Here is a 16,786-nt window from a genome sequence, read left to right as displayed (position 1 = left end):
AGTTGTACAAAAACGCTTTCTTTCGCCAAGACAGTGCGTTTCTCACTGTTACATGCATTTGAATGGGGAACTCGACCGAAACAAAGTATAGGTTTTCATTATGTGTATAACTTGAAAATCTTAGCTCAAACAGCTGCAAAACCTGTTTTCCCAGCACGGGGACCTTGAGTTCTATAAGATAAAGCCATAAACATGTTTGTCTGAGTCTTCTATCAAAAGTTACAGCTATTTATATGAAGTTGTACAAAAACGCTTTCTTTCGCCAAGACAGTGTGTTTCTCACTGTTACATGCATTTGAATGGGGAACTCGACCGAAACAAAGTATAGGTTTTCATTATGTGTATAACTTGAAAATCTTAGCTCAAACAGCTGCAAAACCTGATTTCCCAGCACGGGGACCTTGAGTTCTATAAGATAAAGCCATAAACATGTTTGTCTGAGTCTTCTATCAAAAGTTACAGCTATTTATATGAAGTTGTACAAAAACGCTTTCTTTCGCCAAGACAGTGCGTTTCTCACAGTTACATGCATTTGAATGGGGAACTCGCCCGAAACAAAGTATAGGTTTTCATTATGTGTATAACTTGGAAATCTTAGCTCAAACAGCTGCAAATCCTGTTTTCCCAGCACGGGGACCTTGAGTTCTATAAGATAAAGCCATAAACATGTGTATCCGAATCTTCTATCAAAAGTTACAGCTATTTATATGAAGTTGTACAAAAACGCTTTCTTTCGCCAAGACAGTGCGTTTCTCACTGTTACATGCATTTGAATGGGGAACTCGCCCGAAACAAAGTATAGGTTTTCATTATGTGTATAACTTGGAAATCTTAGCTCAAACAGCTGCAAAACCTGTTTTCCCAGCACGGGGACCTTGAGTTCTATAAGATAAAGCCATAAACATGTTTGTCTGAGTCTTCTATCAAAAGTTACAGCTATTTATATGAAGTTGTACAAAAACGCTTTCTTTCGCCAAGACAGTGCGTTTCTCACTGTTACATGCATTTGAATGGGGAACTCGACCGAAACAAAGTATAGGTTTTCATTATGTGTATAATTTTAAAATCTTAGCTCAAACAGCTGCAAAACCTGATTTCCCAGCACGGGGACCTTGAGTTCTATAAGATAAAGCCATAAACATGTTTGTCTGAGTCTTCTATCAAAAGTTACAGCTATTTATATGAAGTTGTACAAAAACGCTTTCTTTCGCCAAGACAATGCGTTTCTCACTGTTACATGCATTTGAATGGGGAACTCGCCCGAAACAAAGTATAGGTTTTCATTATGTGTATAACTTGAAAATCTTAGCTCAAACAGCTGCAAAACCTGTTTTCCCAGCACGGGGACCTTGAGTTCTATAAGATAAAGCCATAAACATGTTTGTCTGAGTCTTCTATCAAAAGTTACAGCTATTTATATGAAGTTGTACAAAAACGCTTTCTTTCGCCAAGACAGTGCGTTTCTCACAGTTACATGCATTTGAATGGGGAACTCGCCCGAAACAAAGTATAGGTTTTCATTATGTGTATAACTTGGAAATCTTAGCTCAAACAGCTGCAAATCCTGTTTTCCCAGCACGGGGACCTTGAGTTCTGTAAGATAAAGCCATAAACATGTTTGTCTGAGTCTTATATCAAAAGTTACAGCGATTTATATGAAGTTGTACAAAAACGCTTTCTTTCGCCAAGACAGTGCGTTTCTCACTGTTACATGTATTTGAATGGGGAACTCGCCCGAAACAAAGTATAGGTTTTCATTATGTGTATAACTTGAAAATCTTAGCTCAAACAGCTGCAAAACCTGATATCCCAGCACGGGGACCTTGAGTTCTATAAGATAAAGCCATAAACATGTTTGTCTGAGTCTTCTATCAAAAGTTACAGCTATTTATATGAAGTTGTACAAAAACGCTTTCTTTCGCCAAGACAGTGCGTTTCTCACTGTTACATGCATTTGAATGGGGAACTCGCCCGAAACAAAGTATAGGTTTTCATTATGTGTATAACTTGGAAATCTTAGCTCAAACAGCTGCAAATCCTGTTTTCCCAGCACGGGGACCTTGAGTTCTATAAGATAAAGCCATAAACATGTTTGTCTGAGTCTTATATCAAAAGTTACAGCGATTTATATGAAGTTGTACAAAAACGCTTTCTTTCGCCAAGACAATGCGTTTCTCACTGTTACATGCATTTGAATGGGGAACTCGCCCGAAACAAAGTATAGGTTTTCATTATGTGTATAACTTGAAAATCTTAGCTCAAACAGCTGCAAAACCTGTTTTCCCAGCACAGGGACCTTGAGTTCTATAAGATAAAGCCATAAACATGTTTGTCTGAGTCTTCTATCAAAAGTTACAGCTATTTATATGAAGTTGTACAAAAACGCTTTCTTTCGCCAAGACAGTGCGTTTCTCACAGTTACATGCATTTGAATGGGGAACTCGCCCGAAACAAAGTATAGGTTTTCATTATGTGTATAACTTGGAAATCTTAGCTCAAACAGCTGCAAATCCTGTTTTCCCAGCACGGGGACCTTGAGTTCTATAAGATAAAGCCATAAACATGTTTGTCTGAGTCTTCTATCAAAAGTTACAGCTATTTATATGAAGTTGTACAAAAACGCTTTCTTTCGCCAAGACAGTGCGTTTCTCACAGTTACATGCATTTGAATGGGGAACTCGCCCGAAACAAAGTATAGGTTTTCATTATGTGTATAACTTGGAAATCTTAGCTCAAACAGCTGCAAATCCTGTTTTCCCAGCACGGGGACCTTGAGTTCTATAAGATAAAGCCATAAACATGTTTGTCTGAGTCTTATATCAAAAGTTACAGCGATTTATATGAAGTTGTACAAAAACGCTTTCTTTCGCCAAGACAATGCGTTTCTCACTGTTACATGCATTTGAATGGGGAACTCGCCCGAAACAAAGTATAGGTTTTCATTATGTGTATAACTTGAAAATCTTAGCTCAAACAGCTGCAAAACCTGTTTTCCCAGCACAGGGACCTTGAGTTCTATAAGATAAAGCCATAAACATGTTTGTCTGAGTCTTCTATCAAAAGTTACAGCTATTTATATGAAGTTGTACAAAAACGCTTTCTTTCGCCAAGACAGTGCGTTTCTCACAGTTACATGCATTTGAATGGGGAACTCGCCCGAAACAAAGTATAGGTTTTCATTATGTGTATAACTTGGAAATCTTAGCTCAAACAGCTGCAAATCCTGTTTTCCCAGCACGGGGACCTTGAGTTCTATAAGATAAAGCCATAAACATGTTTGTCTGAGTCTTCTATCAAAAGTTACAGCTATTTATATGAAGTTGTACAAAAACGCTTTCTTTCGCCAAGACAGTGCGTTTCTCACAGTTACATGCATTTGAATGGGGAACTCGCCCGAAACAAAGTATAGGTTTTCATTATGTGTATAACTTGGAAATCTTAGCTCAAACAGCTGCAAAACCTGTTTTCCCAGCACGGGGACCTTGAGTTCTATAAGATAAAGCCATAAACATGTTTGTCTGAGTCTTCTATCAAAAGTTACAGCGATTTATATGAAGTTGTACAAAAACGCTTTCTTTCGCCAAGACAGTGCGTTTCTCACTGTTACATGTATTTGAATGGGGAACTCGCCCGAAACAAAGTATAGGTTTTCATTATGTGTATAACTTGAAAATCTTAGCTCAAACAGCTGCAAAACCTGATTTCCCAGCACGGGGACCTTGAGTTCTATAAGATAAAGCCATAAACATGTTTGTCTGAGTCTTCTATCAAAAGTTACAGCTATTTATATGAAGTTGTACAAAAACGCTTTCTTTCGCCAAGACAGTGCGTTTCTCACAGTTACATGCATTTGAATGGGGAACTCGCCCGAAACAAAGTATAGGTTTTCATTATGTGTATAACTTGGAAATCTTAGCTCAAACAGCTGCAAATCCTGTTTTCCCAGCACGGGGACCTTGAGTTCTATAAGATAAAGCCATAAACATGTTTGTCTGAGTCTTCTATCAAAAGTTACAGCTATTTATATGAAGTTGTACAAAAACGCTTTCTTTCGCCAAGACAGTGCGTTTCTCACAGTTACATGCATTTGAATGGGGAACTCGCCCGAAACAAAGTATAGGTTTTCATTATGTGTATAACTTGGAAATCTTAGCTCAAACAGCTGCAAAACCTGTTTTCCCAGCACGGGGACCTTGAGTTCTATAAGATAAAGCCATAAACATGTTTGTCTGAGTCTTCTATCAAAAGTTACAGCTATTTATATGAAGTTGTACAAAAACGCTTTCTTTCGCCAAGACAATGCGTTTCTCACTGTTACATGCATTTGAATGGGGAACTCGCCCGAAACAAAGTATAGGTTTTCATTATGTGTATAACTTGGAAATCTTAGCTCAAACAGCTGCAAATCCTGTTTTCCCAGCACGGGGACCTTGAGTTCTATAAGATAAAGCCATAAACATGTTTGTCTGAGTCTTCTATCAAAAGTTACAGCTATTTATATGAAGTTGTACAAAAACGCTTTCTTTCGCCAAGACAGTGCGTTTCTCACTGTTACATGCATTTGAATGGGGAACTCGACCGAAACAAAGTATAGGTTTTCATTATGTGTATAACTTGAAAATCTTAGCTCAAACAGCTGCAAAACCTGTTTTCCCAGCACGGGGACCTTGAGTTCTATAAGATAAAGCCATAAACATGTTTGTCTGAGTCTTCTATCAAAAGTTACAGCGATTTATATGAAGTTGTACAAAAACGCTTTCTTTCGCCAAGACAGTGCGTTTCTCACTGTTACATGCATTTGAATGGGGAACTCGACCGAAACAAAGTATAGGTTTTCATTATGTGTATAACTTGAAAATCTTAGCTCAAACAGCTGCAAAACCTGTTTTCCCAGCACGGGGACCTTGAGTTCTATAAGATAAAGCCATAAACATGTTTGTCTGAGTCTTCTATCAAAAGTTACAGCTATTTATATGAAGTTGTACAAAAACGCTTTCTTTCGCCAAGACAGTGTGTTTCTCACTGTTACATGCATTTGAATGGGGAACTCGACCGAAACAAAGTATAGGTTTTCATTATGTGTATAACTTGAAAATCTTAGCTCAAACAGCTGCAAAACCTGATTTCCCAGCACGGGGACCTTGAGTTCTATAAGATAAAGCCATAAACATGTTTGTCTGAGTCTTCTATCAAAAGTTACAGCTATTTATATGAAGTTGTACAAAAACGCTTTCTTTCGCCAAGACAGTGCGTTTCTCACAGTTACATGCATTTGAATGGGGAACTCGCCCGAAACAAAGTATAGGTTTTCATTATGTGTATAACTTGGAAATCTTAGCTCAAACAGCTGCAAATCCTGTTTTCCCAGCACGGGGACCTTGAGTTCTATAAGATAAAGCCATAAACATGTGTATCCGAATCTTCTATCAAAAGTTACAGCTATTTATATGAAGTTGTACAAAAACGCTTTCTTTCGCCAAGACAGTGCGTTTCTCACTGTTACATGCATTTGAATGGGGAACTCGCCCGAAACAAAGTATAGGTTTTCATTATGTGTATAACTTGGAAATCTTAGCTCAAACAGCTGCAAAACCTGTTTTCCCAGCACGGGGACCTTGAGTTCTATAAGATAAAGCCATAAACATGTTTGTCTGAGTCTTCTATCAAAAGTTACAGCTATTTATATGAAGTTGTACAAAAACGCTTTCTTTCGCCAAGACAGTGCGTTTCTCACTGTTACATGCATTTGAATGGGGAACTCGACCGAAACAAAGTATAGGTTTTCATTATGTGTATAACTTGGAAATCTTAGCTCAAACAGCTGCAAAACCTGTTTTCCCAGCACGGGGACCTTGAGTTCTATAAGATAAAGCCATAAACATGTTTGTCTGAGTCTTCTATCAAAAGTTACAGCGATTTATATGAAGTTGTACAAAAACGCTTTCTTTCGCCAAGACAGTGCGTTTCTCACTGTTACATGTATTTGAATGGGGAACTCGCCCGAAACAAAGTATAGGTTTTCATTATGTGTATAACTTGAAAATCTTAGCTCAAACAGCTGCAAAACCTGATTTCCCAGCACGGGGACCTTGAGTTCTATAAGATAAAGCCATAAACATGTTTGTCTGAGTCTTCTATCAAAAGTTACAGCTATTTATATGAAGTTGTACAAAAACGCTTTCTTTCGCCAAGACAGTGCGTTTCTCACAGTTACATGCATTTGAATGGGGAACTCGCCCGAAACAAAGTATAGGTTTTCATTATGTGTATAACTTGGAAATCTTAGCTCAAACAGCTGCAAATCCTGTTTTCCCAGCACGGGGACCTTGAGTTCTATAAGATAAAGCCATAAACATGTTTGTCTGAGTCTTCTATCAAAAGTTACAGCTATTTATATGAAGTTGTACAAAAACGCTTTCTTTCGCCAAGACAGTGCGTTTCTCACAGTTACATGCATTTGAATGGGGAACTCGCCCGAAACAAAGTATAGGTTTTCATTATGTGTATAACTTGGAAATCTTAGCTCAAACAGCTGCAAAACCTGTTTTCCCAGCACGGGGACCTTGAGTTCTATAAGATAAAGCCATAAACATGTTTGTCTGAGTCTTCTATCAAAAGTTACAGCTATTTATATGAAGTTGTACAAAAACGCTTTCTTTCGCCAAGACAATGCGTTTCTCACTGTTACATGCATTTGAATGGGGAACTCGCCCGAAACAAAGTATAGGTTTTCATTATGTGTATAACTTGGAAATCTTAGCTCAAACAGCTGCAAATCCTGTTTTCCCAGCACGGGGACCTTGAGTTCTATAAGATAAAGCCATAAACATGTTTGTCTGAGTCTTCTATCAAAAGTTACAGCTATTTATATGAAGTTGTACAAAAACGCTTTCTTTCGCCAAGACAGTGCGTTTCTCACTGTTACATGCATTTGAATGGGGAACTCGACCGAAACAAAGTATAGGTTTTCATTATGTGTATAACTTGAAAATCTTAGCTCAAACAGCTGCAAAACCTGTTTTCCCAGCACGGGGACCTTGAGTTCTATAAGATAAAGCCATAAACATGTTTGTCTGAGTCTTCTATCAAAAGTTACAGCGATTTATATGAAGTTGTACAAAAACGCTTTCTTTCGCCAAGACAGTGCGTTTCTCACTGTTACATGCATTTGAATGGGGAACTCGACCGAAACAAAGTATAGGTTTTCATTATGTGTATAACTTGAAAATCTTAGCTCAAACAGCTGCAAAACCTGTTTTCCCAGCACGGGGACCTTGAGTTCTATAAGATAAAGCCATAAACATGTTTGTCTGAGTCTTCTATCAAAAGTTACAGCTATTTATATGAAGTTGTACAAAAACGCTTTCTTTCGCCAAGACAGTGTGTTTCTCACTGTTACATGCATTTGAATGGGGAACTCGACCGAAACAAAGTATAGGTTTTCATTATGTGTATAACTTGAAAATCTTAGCTCAAACAGCTGCAAAACCTGATTTCCCAGCACGGGGACCTTGAGTTCTATAAGATAAAGCCATAAACATGTTTGTCTGAGTCTTCTATCAAAAGTTACAGCTATTTATATGAAGTTGTACAAAAACGCTTTCTTTCGCCAAGACAGTGCGTTTCTCACAGTTACATGCATTTGAATGGGGAACTCGCCCGAAACAAAGTATAGGTTTTCATTATGTGTATAACTTGGAAATCTTAGCTCAAACAGCTGCAAATCCTGTTTTCCCAGCACGGGGACCTTGAGTTCTATAAGATAAAGCCATAAACATGTGTATCCGAATCTTCTATCAAAAGTTACAGCTATTTATATGAAGTTGTACAAAAACGCTTTCTTTCGCCAAGACAGTGCGTTTCTCACTGTTACATGCATTTGAATGGGGAACTCGCCCGAAACAAAGTATAGGTTTTCATTATGTGTATAACTTGGAAATCTTAGCTCAAACAGCTGCAAAACCTGTTTTCCCAGCACGGGGACCTTGAGTTCTATAAGATAAAGCCATAAACATGTTTGTCTGAGTCTTCTATCAAAAGTTACAGCTATTTATATGAAGTTGTACAAAAACGCTTTCTTTCGCCAAGACAGTGCGTTTCTCACTGTTACATGCATTTGAATGGGGAACTCGACCGAAACAAAGTATAGGTTTTCATTATGTGTATAATTTTAAAATCTTAGCTCAAACAGCTGCAAAACCTGATTTCCCAGCACGGGGACCTTGAGTTCTATAAGATAAAGCCATAAACATGTTTGTCTGAGTCTTCTATCAAAAGTTACAGCTATTTATATGAAGTTGTACAAAAACGCTTTCTTTCGCCAAGACAATGCGTTTCTCACTGTTACATGCATTTGAATGGGGAACTCGCCCGAAACAAAGTATAGGTTTTCATTATGTGTATAACTTGAAAATCTTAGCTCAAACAGCTGCAAAACCTGTTTTCCCAGCACGGGGACCTTGAGTTCTATAAGATAAAGCCATAAACATGTTTGTCTGAGTCTTCTATCAAAAGTTACAGCTATTTATATGAAGTTGTACAAAAACGCTTTCTTTCGCCAAGACAGTGCGTTTCTCACAGTTACATGCATTTGAATGGGGAACTCGCCCGAAACAAAGTATAGGTTTTCATTATGTGTATAACTTGGAAATCTTAGCTCAAACAGCTGCAAATCCTGTTTTCCCAGCACGGGGACCTTGAGTTCTATAAGATAAAGCCATAAACATGTGTATCCGAATCTTCTATCAAAAGTTACAGCTATTTATATGAAGTTGTACAAAAACGCTTTCTTTCGCCAAGACAGTGCGTTTCTCACTGTTACATGCATTTGAATGGGGAACTCGCCCGAAACAAAGTATAGGTTTTCATTATGTGTATAACTTGGAAATCTTAGCTCAAACAGCTGCAAAACCTGTTTTCCCAGCACGGGGACCTTGAGTTCTATAAGATAAAGCCATAAACATGTTTGTCTGAGTCTTCTATCAAAAGTTACAGCTATTTATATGAAGTTGTACAAAAACGCTTTCTTTCGCCAAGACAGTGCGTTTCTCACTGTTACATGCATTTGAATGGGGAACTCGACCGAAACAAAGTATAGGTTTTCATTATGTGTATAATTTTAAAATCTTAGCTCAAACAGCTGCAAAACCTGATTTCCCAGCACGGGGACCTTGAGTTCTATAAGATAAAGCCATAAACATGTTTGTCTGAGTCTTCTATCAAAAGTTACAGCTATTTATATGAAGTTGTACAAAAACGCTTTCTTTCGCCAAGACAATGCGTTTCTCACTGTTACATGCATTTGAATGGGGAACTCGCCCGAAACAAAGTATAGGTTTTCATTATGTGTATAACTTGAAAATCTTAGCTCAAACAGCTGCAAAACCTGTTTTCCCAGCACGGGGACCTTGAGTTCTATAAGATAAAGCCATAAACATGTTTGTCTGAGTCTTCTATCAAAAGTTACAGCTATTTATATGAAGTTGTACAAAAACGCTTTCTTTCGCCAAGACAGTGCGTTTCTCACAGTTACATGCATTTGAATGGGGAACTCGCCCGAAACAAAGTATAGGTTTTCATTATGTGTATAACTTGGAAATCTTAGCTCAAACAGCTGCAAATCCTGTTTTCCCAGCACGGGGACCTTGAGTTCTGTAAGATAAAGCCATAAACATGTTTGTCTGAGTCTTATATCAAAAGTTACAGCGATTTATATGAAGTTGTACAAAAACGCTTTCTTTCGCCAAGACAGTGCGTTTCTCACTGTTACATGTATTTGAATGGGGAACTCGCCCGAAACAAAGTATAGGTTTTCATTATGTGTATAACTTGAAAATCTTAGCTCAAACAGCTGCAAAACCTGATATCCCAGCACGGGGACCTTGAGTTCTATAAGATAAAGCCATAAACATGTTTGTCTGAGTCTTCTATCAAAAGTTACAGCTATTTATATGAAGTTGTACAAAAACGCTTTCTTTCGCCAAGACAGTGCGTTTCTCACTGTTACATGCATTTGAATGGGGAACTCGCCCGAAACAAAGTATAGGTTTTCATTATGTGTATAACTTGGAAATCTTAGCTCAAACAGCTGCAAATCCTGTTTTCCCAGCACGGGGACCTTGAGTTCTATAAGATAAAGCCATAAACATGTTTGTCTGAGTCTTATATCAAAAGTTACAGCGATTTATATGAAGTTGTACAAAAACGCTTTCTTTCGCCAAGACAATGCGTTTCTCACTGTTACATGCATTTGAATGGGGAACTCGCCCGAAACAAAGTATAGGTTTTCATTATGTGTATAACTTGAAAATCTTAGCTCAAACAGCTGCAAAACCTGTTTTCCCAGCACAGGGACCTTGAGTTCTATAAGATAAAGCCATAAACATGTTTGTCTGAGTCTTCTATCAAAAGTTACAGCTATTTATATGAAGTTGTACAAAAACGCTTTCTTTCGCCAAGACAGTGCGTTTCTCACAGTTACATGCATTTGAATGGGGAACTCGCCCGAAACAAAGTATAGGTTTTCATTATGTGTATAACTTGGAAATCTTAGCTCAAACAGCTGCAAATCCTGTTTTCCCAGCACGGGGACCTTGAGTTCTATAAGATAAAGCCATAAACATGTTTGTCTGAGTCTTCTATCAAAAGTTACAGCTATTTATATGAAGTTGTACAAAAACGCTTTCTTTCGCCAAGACAGTGCGTTTCTCACAGTTACATGCATTTGAATGGGGAACTCGCCCGAAACAAAGTATAGGTTTTCATTATGTGTATAACTTGGAAATCTTAGCTCAAACAGCTGCAAATCCTGTTTTCCCAGCACGGGGACCTTGAGTTCTATAAGATAAAGCCATAAACATGTTTGTCTGAGTCTTATATCAAAAGTTACAGCGATTTATATGAAGTTGTACAAAAACGCTTTCTTTCGCCAAGACAATGCGTTTCTCACTGTTACATGCATTTGAATGGGGAACTCGCCCGAAACAAAGTATAGGTTTTCATTATGTGTATAACTTGAAAATCTTAGCTCAAACAGCTGCAAAACCTGTTTTCCCAGCACAGGGACCTTGAGTTCTATAAGATAAAGCCATAAACATGTTTGTCTGAGTCTTCTATCAAAAGTTACAGCTATTTATATGAAGTTGTACAAAAACGCTTTCTTTCGCCAAGACAGTGCGTTTCTCACAGTTACATGCATTTGAATGGGGAACTCGCCCGAAACAAAGTATAGGTTTTCATTATGTGTATAACTTGGAAATCTTAGCTCAAACAGCTGCAAATCCTGTTTTCCCAGCACGGGGACCTTGAGTTCTATAAGATAAAGCCATAAACATGTTTGTCTGAGTCTTCTATCAAAAGTTACAGCTATTTATATGAAGTTGTACAAAAACGCTTTCTTTCGCCAAGACAGTGCGTTTCTCACAGTTACATGCATTTGAATGGGGAACTCGCCCGAAACAAAGTATAGGTTTTCATTATGTGTATAACTTGGAAATCTTAGCTCAAACAGCTGCAAAACCTGTTTTCCCAGCACGGGGACCTTGAGTTCTATAAGATAAAGCCATAAACATGTTTGTCTGAGTCTTCTATCAAAAGTTACAGCGATTTATATGAAGTTGTACAAAAACGCTTTCTTTCGCCAAGACAGTGCGTTTCTCACTGTTACATGTATTTGAATGGGGAACTCGCCCGAAACAAAGTATAGGTTTTCATTATGTGTATAACTTGAAAATCTTAGCTCAAACAGCTGCAAAACCTGATTTCCCAGCACGGGGACCTTGAGTTCTATAAGATAAAGCCATAAACATGTTTGTCTGAGTCTTCTATCAAAAGTTACAGCTATTTATATGAAGTTGTACAAAAACGCTTTCTTTCGCCAAGACAGTGCGTTTCTCACAGTTACATGCATTTGAATGGGGAACTCGCCCGAAACAAAGTATAGGTTTTCATTATGTGTATAACTTGGAAATCTTAGCTCAAACAGCTGCAAATCCTGTTTTCCCAGCACGGGGACCTTGAGTTCTGTAAGATAAAGCCATAAACATGTTTGTCTGAGTCTTCTATCAAAAGTTACAGCTATTTATATGAAGTTGTACAAAAACGCTTTCTTTCGCCAAGACAATGCGTTTCTCACTGTTACATGCATTTGAATGGGGAACTCGCCCGAAACAAAGTATAGGTTTTCATTATGTGTATAACTTGAAAATCTTAGCTCAAACAGCTGCAAAACCTGATTTCCCAGCACGGGGACCTTGAGTTCTATAAGATAAAGCCATAAACATGTTTGTCTGAGTCTTCTATCAAAAGTTACAGCTATTTATATGAAGTTGTACAAAAACGCTTTCTTTCGCCAAGACAGTGCGTTTCTCACAGTTACATGCATTTGAATGGGGAACTCGCCCGAAACAAAGTATAGGTTTTCATTATGTGTATAACTTGGAAATCTTAGCTCAAACAGCTGCAAATCCTGTTTTCCCAGCACGGGGACCTTGAGTTCTGTAAGATAAAGCCATAAACATGTTTGTCTGAGTCTTATATCAAAAGTTACAGCTATTTATATGAAGTTGTACAAAAACGCTTTCTTTTGCCAAGACAGTGCGTTTCTCACAGTTACATGCATTTGAATGGGGAACTCGCCCGAAACAAAGTATAGGTTTTCATTATGTGTATAACTTGGAAATCTTAGCTCAAACAGCTGCAAATCCTGTTTTCCCAGCACGGGGACCTTGAGTTCTATAAGATAAAGCCATAAACATGTTTGTCTGAGTCTTATATCAAAAGTTACAGCGATTTATATGAAGTTGTACAAAAACGCTTTCTTTCGCCAAGACAATGCGTTTCTCACTGTTACATGCATTTGAATGGGGAACTCGCCCGAAACAAAGTATAGGTTTTCATTATGTGTATAACTTGAAAATCTTAGCTCAAACAGCTGCAAAACCTGTTTTCCCAGCACGGGGACCTTGAGTTCTATAAGATAAAGCCATAAACATGTTTGTCTGAGTCTTCTATCAAAAGTTACAGCTATTTATATGAAGTTGTACAAAAACGCTTTCTTTCGCCAAGACAGTGCGTTTCTCACAGTTACATGCATTTGAATGGGGAACTCGCCCGAAACAAAGTATAGGTTTTCATTATGTGTATAACTTGGAAATCTTAGCTCAAACAGCTGCAAATCCTGTTTTCCCAGCACGGGGACCTTGAGTTCTATAAGATAAAGCCATAAACATGTTTGTCTGAGTCTTCTATCAAAAGTTACAGCTATTTATATGAAGTTGTACAAAAACGCTTTCTTTCGCCAAGACAGTGCGTTTCTCACAGTTACATGCATTTGAATGGGGAACTCGCCCGAAACAAAGTATAGGTTTTCATTATGTGTATAACTTGGAAATCTTAGCTCAAACAGCTGCAAAACCTGTTTTCCCAGCACGGGGACCTTGAGTTCTATAAGATAAAGCCATAAACATGTTTGTCTGAGTCTTCTATCAAAAGTTACAGCTATTTATATGAAGTTGTACAAAAACGCTTTCTTTCGCCAAGACAATGCGTTTCTCACTGTTACATGCATTTGAATGGGGAACTCGCCCGAAACAAAGTATAGGTTTTCATTATGTGTATAACTTGAAAATCTTAGCTCAAACAGCTGCAAAACCTGATTTCCCAGCACGGGGACCTTGAGTTCTGTAAGATAAAGCCATAAACATGTTTGTCTGAGTCTTATATCAAAAGTTACAGCGATTTATATGAAGTTGTACAAAAACGCTTTCTTTCGCCAAGACAATGCGTTTCTCACTGTTACATGCATTTGAATGGGGAACTCGCCCGAAACAAAGTATAGGTTTTCATTATGTGTATAACTTGAAAATCTTAGCTCAAACAGCTGCAAAACCTGATTTCCCAGCACGGGGACCTTGAGTTCTATAAGATAAAGCCATAAACATGTTTGTCTGAGTCTTCTATCAAAAGTTACAGCTATTTATATGAAGTTGTACAAAAACGCTTTCTTTCGCCAAGACAGTGCGTTTCTCACAGTTACATGCATTTGAATGGGGAACTCGCCCGAAACAAAGTATAGGTTTTCATTATGTGTATAACTTGGAAATCTTAGCTCAAACAGCTGCAAATCCTGTTTTCCCAGCACGGGGACCTTGAGTTCTATAAGATAAAGCCATAAACATGTTTGTCTGAGTCTTCTATCAAAAGTTACAGCTATTTATATGAAGTTGTACAAAAACGCTTTCTTTCGCCAAGACAGTGCGTTTCTCACTGTTACATGCATTTGAATGGGGAACTCGACCGAAACAAAGTATAGGTTTTCATTATGTGTATAATTTTAAAATCTTAGCTCAAACAGCTGCAAAACCTGATTTCCCAGCACGGGGACCTTGAGTTCTATAAGATAAAGCCATAAACATGTTTGTCTGAGTCTTCTATCAAAAGTTACAGCTATTTATATGAAGTTGTACAAAAACGCTTTCTTTCGCCAAGACAGTGCGTTTCTCACAGTTACATGCATTTGAATGGGGAACTCGCCCGAAACAAAGTATAGGTTTTCATTATGTGTATAACTTGGAAATCTTAGCTCAAACAGCTGCAAATCCTGTTTTCCCAGCACGGGGACCTTGAGTTCTATAAGATAAAGCCATAAACATGTTTGTCTGAGTCTTCTATCAAAAGTTACAGCTATTTATATGAAGTTGTACAAAAACGCTTTCTTTCGCCAAGACAGTGCGTTTCTCACTGTTACATGCATTTGAATGGGGAACTCGACCGAAACAAAGTATAGGTTTTCATTATGTGTATAATTTTAAAATCTTAGCTCAAACAGCTGCAAAACCTGATTTCCCAGCACGGGGACCTTGAGTTCTATAAGATAAAGCCATAAACATGTTTGTCTGAGTCTTCTATCAAAAGTTACAGCTATTTATATGAAGTTGTACAAAAACGCTTTCTTTCGCCAAGACAGTGCGTTTCTCACAGTTACATGCATTTGAATGGGGAACTCGCCCGAAACAAAGTATAGGTTTTCATTATGTGTATAACTTGGAAATCTTAGCTCAAACAGCTGCAAATCCTGTTTTCCCAGCACGGGGACCTTGAGTTCTATAAGATAAAGCCATAAACATGTTTGTCTGAGTCTTCTATCAAAAGTTACAGCTATTTATATGAAGTTGTACAAAAACGCTTTCTTTCGCCAAGACAGTGCGTTTCTCACTGTTACATGCATTTGAATGGGGAACTCGCCCGAAACAAAGTATAGGTTTTCATTATGTGTATAACTTGGAAATCTTAGCTCAAACGGCTGCAAATCCTGTTTTCCCAGCACGGGGACCTTGAGTTCTATAAGATAAAGCCATAAACATGTTTTTCTGAGTCTTCTATCAAAAGTTACAGCTATTTATATGAAGTTGTACAAAAACGCTTTATTTCGCCAAGACAATGCGTTTCTCACTGTTACATGCATTTGAATGGGAAACTCGCCTGAAACAAAGTATAGGTTTTCATTATGTGAATAATTTTAAAATCTTAGCTCAAACGGCTGCAAAACCTGTTTGCCCAGCACGGGGATATTGAGTTCTATAAGATAAAGCCATAAACATGTTTGTCTGAGTCTTCTATCAAAAGTTACAGCTATTTATATGAAGTTGTACAAAAACGCTTTCTTTCGCCAAGACAGTGTGTTTCTCACTGTTACATGCATTTGAATGGGGAACTCGACCGAAACAAAGTATAGGTTTTCATTATGTGTATAACTTGAAAATCTTAGCTCAAACAGCTGCAAAACCTGATTTCCCAGCACGGGGACCTTGAGTTCTATAAGATAAAGCCATAAACATGTTTGTCTGAGTCTTCTATCAAAAGTTACAGCTATTTATATGAAGTTGTACAAAAACGCTTTCTTTCGCCAAGACAGTGCGTTTCTCACAGTTACATGCATTTGAATGGGGAACTCGCCCGAAACAAAGTATAGGTTTTCATTATGTGTATAACTTGGAAATCTTAGCTCAAACAGCTGCAAATCCTGTTTTCCCAGCACGGGGACCTTGAGTTCTATAAGATAAAGCCATAAACATGTTTGTCTGAGTCTTCTATCAAAAGTTACAGCTATTTATATGAAGTTGTACAAAAACGCTTTCTTTCGCCAAGACAGTGCGTTTCTCACAGTTACATGCATTTGAATGGGGAACTCGCCCGAAACAAAGTATAGGTTTTCATTATGTGTATAACTTGGAAATCTTAGCTCAAACAGCTGCAAATCCTGTTTTCCCAGCACGGGGACCTTGAGTTCTGTAAGATAAAGCCATAAACATGTTTGTCTGAGTCTTATATCAAACGTTACAGCGATTTATATGAAGTTGTACAAAAACGCTTTCTTTCGCCAAGACAGTGCGTTTCTCACTGTTACATGTATTTGAATGGGGAACTCGCCCGAAACAAAGTATAGGTTTTCATTATGTGTATAACTTGAAAATCTTAGCTCAAACAGCTGCAAAACCTGATTTCCCAGCACGGGGACCTTGAGTTCTATAAGATAAAGCCATAAACATGTTTGTCTGAGTCTTCTATCAAAAGTTACAGCTATTTATATGAAGTTGTACAAAAACGCTTTCTTTCGCCAAGACAGTGCGTTTCTCACAGTTACATGCATTTGAATGGGGAACTCGCCCGAAACAAAGTATAGGTTTTCATTATGTGTATAACTTGGAAATCTTAGCTCAAACAGCTGCAAATCCTGTTTTCCCAGCACGGGGACCTTGAGTTCTATAAGATAAAGCCATAAACATGT

This window comes from Maylandia zebra, linkage group LG15 (genome assembly GCF_041146795.1).
Source record: "Maylandia zebra isolate NMK-2024a linkage group LG15, Mzebra_GT3a, whole genome shotgun sequence".
NCBI classification, from domain to species: domain Eukaryota; kingdom Metazoa; phylum Chordata; class Actinopteri; order Cichliformes; family Cichlidae; genus Maylandia; species Maylandia zebra.
Note: the sequence above shows the minus strand (reverse complement) of the source record.